The sequence below is a fragment of the Phoxinus phoxinus genome (genome assembly GCF_949152265.1).
Source record: "Phoxinus phoxinus genome assembly, chromosome: 10".
Lineage (NCBI taxonomy): Eukaryota > Metazoa > Chordata > Actinopteri > Cypriniformes > Leuciscidae > Phoxinus > Phoxinus phoxinus.
In genome coordinates, this window is record NC_136885.1 from 7,520,045 (window position 1) to 7,533,187 (window position 13,143).

Consider the following 13,143-nt stretch of genomic DNA (forward strand, 5'->3'; position numbering starts at 1 on the left):
TTTAAATAGTATAGTGACAGAGTGCAAGCATATTCATCTAAAATAATTCAGAATCATGAATATTTTTATTCTGGTGTCATCATTGTCCTGTGCATTGGGTTTCCAGCACCAAGTCACCTTGTCAACCTTGTCCCATATGTCTCAGAGATTCGTAATAATATTGTATCGTGAGTTCAGTATCGTGATATGTATCGAATCGTGACATGAGGGTATTGTTACACCCTTATATATGACACATATTTGGATGGACTTCAAATATTTACATTAAAAAAGTAAATGTCAATTGTTTTTCTCCACAAATGACAAAGCACTAATTTGCACAACAATAAACGAGTTGTTTAAGGTGAGTCGTATCATGACTAACAGCTCGCCGAACAAAAAGTGTGGGCAGACCTCTTGACATTTCAGAAAACAAAGAAAACAAGCACAGACATTGATCTTCTGTCCTTGTGAGCATCTATTTATACTTTGGTTGAGGTCAATTTGAAGACAAACTGCATGTGGTGAGTTGTCATGAAGATTGAGAAGCGGAGTGCCAACAACTGCAGCCAGCCGAGCTTCTGCCGGTGTGAAAATATGTGTAACTGGTAGGTTTGAAATAGTATACGGCCAAAATGCTTCCTCAACATGGTCTGGGACTCTGTATTTTCTCTCATTATTTAGCATATTTCAGCAGTGGAAATGTCAAGAGTTCAGCCTCAGCTCTTTTCCTCAGAAACCCTGATATAATTCAAAGCCGAGAAGCTTAAAACAGCTGAAAAGTATGAAAAGTAGTGTTTACTTTGGTCTGTTGCAGTTGGCCATGCGGCCGTGCTTACACACGCTACATAAATCAGCGCTTTCTCGTTTCTTATTGTCTGAGACTTCTCGCGACGATTATTCTCAATTACTTTCGACGGGTCTGTGAAAAAAGTATCAAGAGACTGTATTTAACTGTGTTATTAAGTTAACCAAAATGAAAAGTGATTAGAGAGTGCAACGAAAGTACAAAATACAAGGAGGCAAATGATTCTCTTGATAGGATTATAAAACGATGAACCACTTCAAAAAGGTTAATCTGCATATCTCATTAAGGATACACTAGTTTTAAGTCCACTAATAACAATAATGGTGTTGAAAAAATGTGCAGATTAATTCCCTGCGAAGCATTCCACTTTTATACAGAGAAGCGAGAGTTATTAACCAAGGATCTTTCATGAATTACTTCTTTTCTTAAGTACATTTAAAAGCACTATTAATTGCCACAGATGCGAGGACGAAAGCAGCTGCTGCTTTGCCTTTGTAATGTATTATGGGAAGAAATAAAAATGTATCTCCAGGGGTTGTCACAGCCGGCTCTTTTCTTTGTTTGTTTGTTTGTTTGTCAAATGTTCATATTTTCACAGTGCAACCATGCAATAAACTTTCAACTGTGCTTTTGATAAGTAACACACAAAGGAGTGATTCACTAGTTGAAAAGGAAAGAAAACTGTTTGCAGTAAATCACCAGAGGTCTGGGATCAGATTCACATCAACACGTTGTAAAAGAGCCCCACACATATTCACACAAACATACACACACATCAGTCCACGCTCGAGCCTAGAGCAGCACAACAGCAACTGTGTTCAGAAGAGAAAATATCCACATTTCTCTTACGATCTCGGATTGTTTTACAATAAATGCAACGCTCTTCACTTTCTTCACTTATTCCTTGATCACAACATACATTTTTATTCAAAACTGTTCTAAATATGTGTGAAATAACTAGCTGTTGTGTCATTCCATCTACTTCATCACATTGGAAGGAGACCAGAAGCTAAACATCGTCCTCACAATATTGATATTTATGTTAGGAAATGGTTTGGTAAGGGATATCAACTGCATTGTTTTAATTTTAGATGCCCAGAGGATCTACAATGGGTTTATTGGACCAGGACTTGGAAACAGAACTGGTTTAGAGGATTTAGTCAAATCATTTACTTCTCATGAGATAAATGTAGTGTTGCTGTGCTTGAAACAATGGGTCAAAACAGTATGGCCCTGTTTGCCCCTGCTGGTAGATACGGTAACTACAGTGTCTGACTACAAAAGAGCATTTTTTCTCTATTGACAGGCATTCGGATAATATATAAAGGTTCTTGGCCTGAACAGTAAGCACACAGCACCAGAAAGAGAGATTCACACTGCTCATATGAAGGCAATCAAATTAAATTAAATTAGTATTTTCTTACAAAATAGCTTAAACGCACCTATAAGCTTCTCACGACCAATTCATACAAATTCGTATGAGCGAGGACGAGGTGGTAAATTCGTACGACCTCACTCGTACAATTTGTCTAAACCACATTGATGGGTAGGTTTAAGGGCGGGACCTCACTCGTACGAATTCATACAAATTGTAAAATATGTACGATTTAGCAAAAATCTTCGTATGAAAAAGGTCGTATGAATTCGTACGAATTAGCCACCTCATAAAATACGTACGAATTGCCGTGAGATCGGGTTGAACAATAAGTAACATTTACAATAAATGTTAAACTAAAATGTTCCATGCACAATGTCTGTGTGCTAAAACTTTGAGATCATTATTCAAGTGCAGATAACCTTGAATGAATGTTCTATTAATGTTACCTTAAGAACGTTTGTTCATCTCTTTGAGAGAACATTGCATGATTCAAGGCCAAAGTTCTGAGAACGTTCCCTGTTAGCTAGGTTGCTAGTGTACTAAGTTGACACGGTTATTTTCTTAGCAGATTTATTCATGAAAAATATTGTTTTCTAAAAAAACGAGCCTAAAACAGACGAATGTTCTCTTGAATAAAAATATTCCTTCACCCTGAAAGCTTTTTTTGATATGTCCCACCCAAATGTCCGGTTTAAACCGGAAAACTGTCATGACGCGGATCCACACTTGTCAGGCCATTTCATGGGGTCTTTGAAGGTCACGAAGAAAAAAAAAAGTGCAAGAATCTTATATTTATTATGCATAAGAATTATTACTTGAGAAAACTATTTCCCCCTGAAGTATTTCATGTTGCGACAAGCAAGAGAACCATAAGACTAGATTCCTGTCTGAGGTTCAACACAGCAACGGGTTTGTCCGTCGCTCCCAGCCAAGTCCCACAAATGAAAAGGCAACCCTCTCATGTTGTGAATCCTCTGTACCCTCCTCCTCTTCTATAAATAAGGTTCCTCCCCATTTGCGGCCTGCGAGAGGGTGTTTATGGTGGCATCTGAGCGGAGCATGCCTTTCTAGACCATCAGCACTCAACCAAGTCACACAGGAATATTAGTCTTTTCTCATCTAATCAGTCCATCCTTACGCCCAAGATTTCAATTCATTAGAAGCACTCAGCGATTCAAGCCAGCTGTTTCCTGCCGCTTGGCTGAGAACGAGGTGAGGAAAGACAGGCAACCCAATCCACGGCGTCGGCCTCGGCTGTGCTCTATGCAGAGCGCTTTAAAGCTTTCTATTAGAGCTGTGATGTCGGGCTGCTGTATACACTAATTCAATCAGGTCGATACAGACCCACGCGTCTGCGGGACTCACACTTTTCACTTCAGCTCTGACACAGACAGGCCAGAAGAAAAGAGGGATGAGTCTGCTTTTTCTTTTCAAAATGATAAGTTGCAGCGGCCGTCTGCGTGAGGAATGCGCAGACACATTAAGCTGGATATCAGAGCAGGGAGATTACGAGATGTATTGTGTCTGATTTGGACAGAAGTGTTCCACTCTCAAAGGGAGGAGGGGGAAGTACTTTAAGGGGATCGAGAGGCAACCATATATCTGCATGTGCTTGCTGAGCATGCCTGATAAAATATTGACTCAGGCATAATCTGGTGAGGTCCAAATAAAGCCCGACTTGCTGATGGTGCTCCCATGTTGAGCGGCGTATACCTGACAGCAGTTTCTTCATAGAAAGGGCACACTGTTAGAAAAAAAAAAAAACAGTTGAAAAGCGGAATAGGTACTGGGAAATAGATATTTTCCATTAAAGTTGGAATGAAATGCAAGTTGCAATCTTCCCTATTGTGGCATATATATAAACGGCTTCTCGAACAAGAAACAAATTAAAGGCGGGGCTTGATTTTGTCCATGGGGAATTGATTGGATGGTCGGGGTTTGCTATTGGTTGTTCTCATGTGAGTGACAGGTAGTCCCGCCTTCATATCAGTAAACATGTCATCAGAAGAAAAGAGATGTTGTTGCAACAGTTATTTTTATGAAAAATCATGAAGCATATGAATAAAATAAAAACATGTGCACGAATATATCATTTATAACAAATACTTCAATATTCCATAAAAATACGAATTTTTCATTTTGATTTCATTAAGACATTAATTCATTTTATTACAGACATTAACCGTAAAACGCAACGCAATGCGTCATTTGAAATACGGGAAAACAAGTTTCGCTGACTGTTCTTTGAGTGTCGGACACATTCTCTTTCTCTAATGTGAACGGACCTTCGTGTTGAAAGAACAGGAAAGCTTTCCCCCTTGAAATCCCTGAATCCGTCGGCACTCGACCATTTCCGCACTCGTTCAGAGCAAAAATCCAGGAAAAAATCCGAGAGGTGTAAATGAGAGCAGCAGGTGCGGAAGTGCCTTCATACACCTCAGGGCTCAAAGCGCACTATTCAAATGATGAAGGACTGCGTTTTCCATTGACTCTGTTATATTTTATCCACTGTCAACACAGAACATTCAACTGATATGTCTTTGAGATGTAAAGTCAAGTCAAATTTATTTTATAAAGCCCTTTCCACAGTAAGCATCTTTACATAAAGTCAAACACAGAGTTATATTTATAATGCCTTAGCGCTTTAACACTGAGCAAGTTTTAGGGCTGGGCGATATATTGTATTTATAGTGTTATCTAGCTTGCAAATATGTGTGCCGTAGTGACTCGGACACACACGTTCAAAGCAGTTAAGAGATGTAAATATTGGATGGTTTTCTTCTATTAACATTTAATGATAGTCTTTATTGTTCTATCAAGAGATATACATGTCAGTTGGTTTTGTTCTATTAAAAGATTTAAATGTTAGTCAGATTTGTTTTGTATATAGATTTAAAATTAGGTTGTTTTGTTCTAAGCAAGAGTAATCAAAATATGATCGGTTGTCAAAAGTCTGATGATCGGACACACACCTTTTAGATAATAGTCGGTTTTGTTTTAAGCGAGAGTGTACGATACTCAAAAAGCAATGAAGAAATGATCTGAGCCTTATGTGGCTAACACTTTAGGTAACACTTTATTTTACAGTGTCCTTGTTACATGTTACATTTACTTACCATAGTAATAACAGTAAATTATGCATAATTCCATGCAACTAACCCTCAACCAAATCCTAATCCTACCCTATCCCTATAGTAAGTACATGTAGTTGATTAATATTACTCAGTACTTAAATATATAATTACACTGTAACAATGACACCTTAAAATAAAGTGTAACTGCACTTAATTTTACAGCACTGTTCCACATGTATTTACTTTGTACTTAATTTAGTGATAACAATAACTGTGTAATAACTAGGTACTAACCCTGAACCTTCCTTATAACCTAACCCTAACCCATGTATTTTATATCACCCAGAACTTTCTTAAGTAAGAACGCTGTAAGTACACGTAAGTGTATGTACTGTAAAATAAAGTGCAACCATGATGTGAGTTTAACATTTTCCAAGTTCAGAGGTCAAGGAAGAAATTAATGAAGATAACTGCTAGTGTTTCGAAGGCATTTAAATGACAAAGATCAGTCATTTATAAACACTGCATTCTGTAGTGAGTGCACTTGATATGCATTTTCAGGTTTTAAGGTGTGTCTATATTTACTTCTACTTCTACTACTACTACTACATTACAAGATTAATTCAACCCAAGGATTTTTCACCTCATGTATTATATTCTTTCGCCTACAGTGTAATTATAGATGTAATTAAATAAATAAAGGTATTTTTTTAAAATATAAGTACGATGTAAAAACATGTATGCACACTATAAGTGCATTAAATCAAATGAATAATTTAAATGTTAGTACACAGTAGTTAAAGACACTTAATATAAAGTGGGACCCTATTACACAACACTTGTTGGAAGGTTAAGGTTCAGTCGGAGTCAAACGCTTTAAACTCGTCCACAGCCGTTTGCAAACCCATCAGATGAAGCAAAGCGTCCATTTCCACACTTGTGTTGTACTGCCCCCTCTGTGCTGTAGCTGAAATTAAAAAACACCGTCGCCTCCTTCAGAAAACCAAGTATGAATGAATTGCACAGCTGACATCGGACGTCACAGCGGACGTCGGCGTGTAGGGTTTCACTCCTGCCTTGTGTTCTGCATCAGGTACGCTTCATGAAACGTACAATTATGACAAGCCGAAGATCAAAATAAAACACTTTGGTGACCGTGCGGACGGACTAATACGCGTTCTCCTTCGCATGTGTATTTGCATGTCTCTTTACTCAGTGCCCTTGGCCTTGATACACCACACCTGTTTTAGTAATAAAGACACAGATTGGGTCTGCCACGGGCCCAGGGGTAACCGCACACAGGGCTGGTGTTTCTCCCACCCTCTGACGGCAGATGTGTTTAATTATTGCTATAAACACCACTTCATGCGTGCCCATTCTGCCTCACAGCATACTAAAGAAACTAAACAGATTGTATAACACAGTGTCCTATTGCTGTCTGCAAGGGATTTGGAAAATAAAACACTTCCTTTTTGACTTTCAGTCGGTTGGCAAGGGCCACACAGAATGTGGAATGTACTCCCGGGGCACGGGACGGGAGGGGATTGTGGGAAAACTTTAATTAAAAGCTTGTCAGTACAATTTCACCTGGGCGAAACAACCCCTCCTGACTCCCGTCTGCGGCGGGGCGGCTTGGGAATGCAGCTGGATCTGGGGAACGCAATACAGGCCGGACTGACAACATGAAAAGTCAACTTTTTTTCTTACTATTTATTATAAATGATTTATTATGTGTTTTTTACAGTGTTTATTATAATTATTTTATTTTATTTTTTAACCAAAATAACTTCTGCTCCCTCTTGCAACAACACCTCTTCTCTTTGCAGATTACGTGTTTACTGGCGTGAGGGCGGGACAACCTGTCACTCAAACAAGACTGTCCAATAGTCAAGTCAAGTCAAGTCACCTTTATTTATATAGCGATTTTTACAATAGAGATTTTTTCAAAGCAGCTGTACAGTGATAACAGGAAAATAATGCAACAAAGTTTGTTTCTAGAAGAAAATAGTGTCATATTCCAGCTTAAGTAAGTTCAGTGATGGTTCAATTTTGTTGTAAACAAGTTATTAATTTAGTTAATTTATATATACGGCCGCTATGGAGAAAACAGTGATGTCATCATCGTCCAGCTCAGTTCAATACTGATATAATGGTGTCAATGCAGGCAGATCAATAATATTTTTGAATATTACATGTCCCTAACTAAGCAAGCCAAAAGCCAAAGGCAACAAAGATGACAGTAACAAGGAACCAAAACTCCATCAGGTGACAGAATGGAGAACAAAACCTCGGTAGAAACCAGGCTCAGTCGGGGGACCAGTTCTCCTCTGGCCAATGAACGAACGGTGTATGATTATGATTCAGGCAGCATTACAGGTCAGAAGTCAGATTGGATTGGGACATTCAGAATATTTCAATAGCAAACCACAACTAACCATCCAATCAATTCCCCATGGACAAAATCAAGTCCCGCCCTACATTTTTTCTTGTTTGAGAATCCATATCACTTGGATATACGTCACAACCGGGAAGAAAAAAAACGAGTGCAACTTCCGTTACATGACCGCTTTATAGAAGCTCTCAGATCAGGCTGTTTGCTGCTCGTGACCGTGCTCTCACCCTGTGGCTGCTTTCCAAACACATCTTTTATCCTCATTCATATTTCAGTTTTGTGATCTGTATCTTTTGTGGAGCTGAAATGTGAGTCTCAAAAAGCTACAAAAGGATTCTGTCTTCACGGCGCACACAGCCAAGTCGGCAGGGACCCACGTACACACATATCGACAGCATGATGATTTGGAGTTTGGAGACAGATGAAACATAAGGGCGTAAGTGTGTTGGTCAAAAATATTACAATCGGAGACAGTATGAGCAGGACATGGACAATAAAAATGATGTCTCTCATTCCACTCTAGTTTCCAATGACATGAATCCGTGTATTGTGAACACAAATCTGGGCACTAGCAAGCTCCTCCATCCACTAATTGTCAGACACTGACGGCTTGGATTTCTGTGACACAATTACATATTTGTGTGTTCAAACACTGGTATTTCAACAGCTATAACAACAATGTCTTCCGTATATCATATGTGTAGATTAGAATGCATATGTTTCAGTAAATTGTAATGTCATCATATGTGCTGGTCGTCATTTCAGAATCTTATAAATGCACTATTTTTTTAAAAATAAAACATACTAATAGGCTATATATAAAACAGCAAAAAATATTACAAAGGGACTATATGCATTTTGTTGTCCCACTTTACTAACATGATACAATCACAGCACTTTATTTAACAGTGTTATTTTTACACGTTACTATAATAATGACTATAAATTGTGCGTTATTGCATGCAACTAACCCCGAAATACCCTAATACTAACCCTATAGTAAGTACATGCAGATAATTTTATTACTCCGTATTTAAATGTATAATTACATTGTAACACGCACATTCAAAAAAAGTGTAATCCAATTATTTGATACAGTGCACTTTCTGCGTACATACATCATATTTAAAAAAGAAATACCTGCATGTAACTACATCTGTAATTAGTTTCAGTAATTATATGTATAATTACACTGTTGACCATTCCCTTCTACCTTAACCCACCCTTAAAGCCAAAGACCACCAAGCCTGTCCCTAACCGTATCCCACCTCAATAACAGGTGTTTTGCAATAAAACACAAACACAACAAATTCATCACTTATCATTTTTATGCAAGTAGTTAAATATATTAAATATAAAGGGTGATCCCATTTTTAATAATAATCCTCTATTTTTAATGACTGAGGAAGACATTACAACATTGCCAGTAAGCCATTTCCTGAATGCCATGATTGACCAATCGGGATCTAGATATTCCAGGGATATTCCAGATATTCTCTACACTGTCCTGTAGAGTTCAGCTCCAACTTTCCTCAACAAACCAGCCTGGAAGTTTAGTATGCTTAGTAACTTTGATTAGCCTGTTCAGGGGTGTTTAATTGGAGTTGGAGCTGAAATCTGCAGGACAGTGGCCCTCCAGGAGCACGGCTGGACACCCCTGCTATAAACCATCTGTCCAGTGACATTGTCAAGATGAATAATGAGTGAACCGACATCTTCCAATAAAAACTATTGTTTGTTTATTTATGTAATTTCATTTTAATGATTAATTTACGTTTAATTACGTGATGTCAAAGTATGTCATTGTTTTACACTTTTATTACAGAATTTGTTTAAATGCTAAACTTTTGAATGATTATTTTGTTTAACACTGTCTGCAGCAAAGTAATTGTGCATACATCAGGTTTAATCAAATGCATGATGTGCATAATGGCAGATGTAAGCCTTTAATATTTCACTGGAACTGGTGGGGCCCAGAGGGGTATGCTGGGAACTTCCTAACGTTTATGAGATGTGAGGGTCTCTCTCTCAGGAATTAGCCTCATGGCCTCTCTGTCATATGACCTTAGTTATTGGTGGATGCATCTGGGCATGTCTTACTGGATCTGATTAGGTGCAAATGAAACCTTCATCCATTGTCAGAGCATATTAAAGAAACGGGAGGAAGGGCGCCTTTGTTCTAGACTTCTCAGTCTCTGCATATTTACAATACAGCTAAACTACTGCTATAGGACAGAAAGCATCCTCTTTTCTCATAAGTTTACATATCCTTTGCAGAAGCTGCGAATGTTTAGGATTGAAAAAAAAAAATATTTAAATAAGATAATAGTTTTTTGTTAATAACCCGAATAATACATATTGACATATTTCAAGAGAAAAATAGTAACTGAAATGGCATATTCTGTTTTTATTTTGTGTGATTCCTTCTCTAGCATCAATGCCTGTTTGCAGTGTTTTATGATTGTAGTGTACAGAGTTGTGGCTAACGCAATACAAAAAATGCGTAATCAGATTACTTTTTCCAAGTAAGTAAAGTATACCATTGCTTTTAAATTTACAACACAATATCTGAGTTACTATTCTAAACACAATATACTTAGTTTTCCCATTAGACTGAAACCTCTCCTGATCCCCATGTTGACCCCATGTAGTTCTAGATTAAATGTGAGGGCCTTTATTCATCTCACTTCCACAAAAACAGATTAAGCTTTCACACTAGGCTCGTTTGCTGCGGTCCGAGCCCGATTGTTCCCGGCGGTACGGTGCAGGCTCACTCTCGCTCGTATCCAAGGTAAATCATCAACACTATCATCCCTTATATGTGTTTTATTTAACTTAATACATCATAATCACCTAAAACACATGCGCAGGTCACTTTACTTCCTGAACAAGTGCACACCCGAGTCCTTGTTGCTTTCACATTCACGCGAACCGCGGCACAGTACGGGAGCAACCGAACTCAGACTACCTCCTTTGAGCTGTGTCCTCTACTGTACTGGCATTCATTTGCTTTTCTTTCAGATTGAGGCTTATTCATTTTACTTTTTGTGTGGGCCTTTATATTTGCCAAAACTTGTGTTATTAAAAAACAAACAAGCAAACCCATGTCAGAAAAAGTAATGCATTACTGTCCATAAAAAGTAACTAAGTAACAGAATTAGTAACTTTTTAGAGAATATCTTAATATTGTAATGTATTACATTTAGTGGTAACTTTCCCCAACACTGGTCTTGCATAAGTCTGGCAAAGTAGAATCTCAACATCATAGAACTGAATAGTTTGGTACATATATATAGTTCTTTTCCTAACACTCAAAGCGCTTTACATATGGAATCTCCTCAACAACCATCAGTGTGCGCATCCACCTGGATGATGTGACGGCAGCCATATTGCACCAGAAAGCCCACCACACACCAGCTTACTGGTGGAGAAGAGAGAGTAATGAAGCCAATCAGTAGATATGGGGATGATTAGGAGGTCATGATGATGGAAGAGGCCAATGGGCAAATTTGTCCAGGGTGCTGGAGTTACCCCTACTCTTTTTCGAAAGACATCCTGGGATTTTTTCATGAGCACAGAGAGTCAGGACCTTGGTTTAACGTCTCATCTAAAGGACGGCACATTTTGACAGTATAGTGTCCACATCACTCTACTGGGGCTTTAAGACCCACACATACCACATGGTGAGCACCCCCTGCTGGCCTTACTACTAAAACATATACAGCATTCAAGCAATATTTGTAAAGAACAAAAATGGCTTCAAACAATCATGTCCAAGTTAATGCTTGAATCTGAAGTGTGCAAAATACTGAACAGTAATTTTTTGTGTACATTCAGGTATTATTGTCTTTGTCACAAGTGCACTGATCCTCTCTCACTGCTGCCCTTCCTCATTCACAGACTAGACTACAATTCCCAGCATTCCCCCTGCTCATCACCTGCACTCACTCAGCCATCATCTGCACCTGATCAGCACACTCATCACCACAGAATTTAAGCACACAACTCAGTCACACACATGGTCTGGTCTCGTTTATGAGAAAATTACTACTTTCCTACGTTCCAATGTGCCGTGGTTACTTCAGTGATTCTCCTACGTTTCTGCAGAATGTTTCCATCTCCTTCATGTCTCCATAATCTCCAGTGTTGTCTACCTCTCTGTTTAAGGATTTCCTGTACTCACCCTCAGAGTTACGAGGTGTGTGCATCCCCGGTCCCCGGTCCATGATCCACAATCTCCTTCACACATGCAAAGACAGTAAACTTAAGTTATCATCCATTCAACATCTCTTTACTGCTAACACTCTGGTTTCCTCACCTCCAATTCATATTACTCATTACTTTAATAAATATCAAACCATCTGTCTTGAGTCTGATATTCTATAACAGTCGTGTGGAATATATTTATATGATGTTTAATTAACAAGGTTCGGGAGGAGCACGTTCAGATAATTAACACAAGTGGAGAGCACTCAGCAATCAATGGTAAGAGGTATATATACTCAGCAGTCTCACCTCATTCCATTGACAGTTTTTGCAGCATCCCTCCACCACCCCTTCTCCACGCTTCTAGTCCTAAACACTTACATACGGGGGGAGTACTCTGGGTTCGGGCCGAACTCCGAGCTCGGAGCCCTCCCTCCGGACAGCACGCCAAATACGCATTAAACTTTACCCCTTCAAATTATATGTAAGTGTGAACTCTGCGATTTCAAATTGCTTCAATATGGCAGCAGCAAATAATAATAATAAATAAATAAAAAAGATTGCAGCTTGTAATGCGTATATAAAATATGATCACTTTATAGGTCCCCTTATAGCTAAAATTATCTAACAATGCAAAATAATTCTAAAGCATTTATTAATCTTTGTTCATGTTAAATACAACGTTTACGAATACTAATGGGGAAAATATGTTAATATTTAACATCACAGCACAATTGCAAGAACAAGTATCTGTTTTGGTCACTTGTGCAACAGACAAATCCACTCTGAGAATCACAGTCATGCTATTGACAACCACAGAGTGATGGCATAAATACAACAAAAACAGAGGCAGTTGTGCCAGCCCAGTCTGTGTTCCCTGCCGTCAGTGACTTGAGCACATATGTGTTTTGCAATGCAGATCCCGGCCTGCGACTGGCAGCAGTAAATCCATTTGCTCGACTACGAGGGTCTCTCTGCCCAGGCTGGGAATTAGTGTTTGGGGAGGGGGATCTACCGGCTTCCACTGATAACGTGCTGGCTGAACTAGCCAAAGACTGTCTGCAGGCATGCATTAAGCATCTCGATGGCACTTACCAACCCCTTATTCTGCCTCAACCGTCTCTTCTCAGAAAGCATGGGCAAGGCTTTGATATGGAACTACGGAAAGCAGCTTTTGACTGATTGAGTGTTTTGGGGAGATACTGAACAGTCTGTGTGTGTGTGCATATTCGACAGAATTTGTGGGCTTGTACTTTGGTGAAAAAAAAAATGGAGTTGGAGGCAGAAAGCAAGTCAAAAAATGGGA